Here is a 1,160-nt window from a genome sequence, read left to right as displayed (position 1 = left end):
ATAAGCCTGCCATGGCAAACTGCATTCAGTCCTTTTCCTGTCTATAAGGGCTAATTGCTCTATAGCGACTCTTTACCCATTCTGCATCCTTCAAAGTTCTGCTTCCTGCACAATTCTCAGGGAGGGAACATCTAACTTCGGCTGGGATGACTGCCTCCGGTGCCGTAAACCGAACATATAAGGAGTTGCCCCATTTTGTATGTGCGAATGTGTTGTACGGTATCCCAACAGAGCAAATGAATAGCTTTTCACGTGCCACTGCTTGTGTTTTTCTTATCAGTTTTCCTTATATTTTCTTGGATGTTCTTAATTGGCTGCTTCTACAACGTCCATTCATGTCTGAGGTCTGTAGGCTGTAGAATTCCTGTGCTTAATCTTAAACGTCTACACATTGCCTCATCAGATCACTGTTGAGATTTGGACCATTATCAGTGATTGATTGACTCTGGGGACGCCGAACCGCAAAATGACGTACGGTCGCGGAACAAAGTTGCCCATAACCTTCTTGGTTACTGCCGTTATACGATGCTGCTTTCAACCCATTTGGTGAAATAATCATCAATTGGCCACTAGAATGAACCTGTGCCCGTTTTGATGCGGCGGCGCTCGGATAGGTCGATGACATGGTGAACTGGCCTATGGTGAGGCTTGTTGCATTGAGCTCGTTAGAGGCACCTTTATCATGTATGGCATGAATCTGCAGCGATGGCATCTCCGAACATACTGGATAGCATGTCCGTACTTCCATATTATCCAGAAATAACTGGCCCGGAGTATTTTTCTTGGCTAAGACAAAACCATCCATATCGGACCACAGGTCCCTGGCATGAACTTCTTCCAACAACGTTGGACTGGCTTTTGGCTCGACACATCTTAGTATCCCAAATCGGCGAGTCCTCCGTATACTAGTAAGTTCCTCGCTTGTGAAAGAAGTGATTGGATAAGCCGCCGCAGTGTGCGGCTTTTGGAGTAGTGTTCGCGAGTTCTGGGATACTCTCTGTGACAAAATACTTCTGTAATGTCTATCGACAACCATTGATTTGTCCATCTGCCTTCTCACTCGACACATAAAGAAGCGCGAAGTTAAGCTGCTGATCATGATATTCACCGGGGATAGGATAATATGAAGTTGCTTATCTGGATGCTGAATCATGGGATGC

The sequence above is a fragment of the Nicotiana attenuata genome, unplaced genomic scaffold, assembly GCF_001879085.1.
Source record: "Nicotiana attenuata strain UT unplaced genomic scaffold, NIATTr2, whole genome shotgun sequence".
Lineage (NCBI taxonomy): Eukaryota > Viridiplantae > Streptophyta > Magnoliopsida > Solanales > Solanaceae > Nicotiana > Nicotiana attenuata.
The sequence above is the reverse complement of the archived record's forward strand: the minus strand, read 5'-3'. Positions refer to the sequence as shown.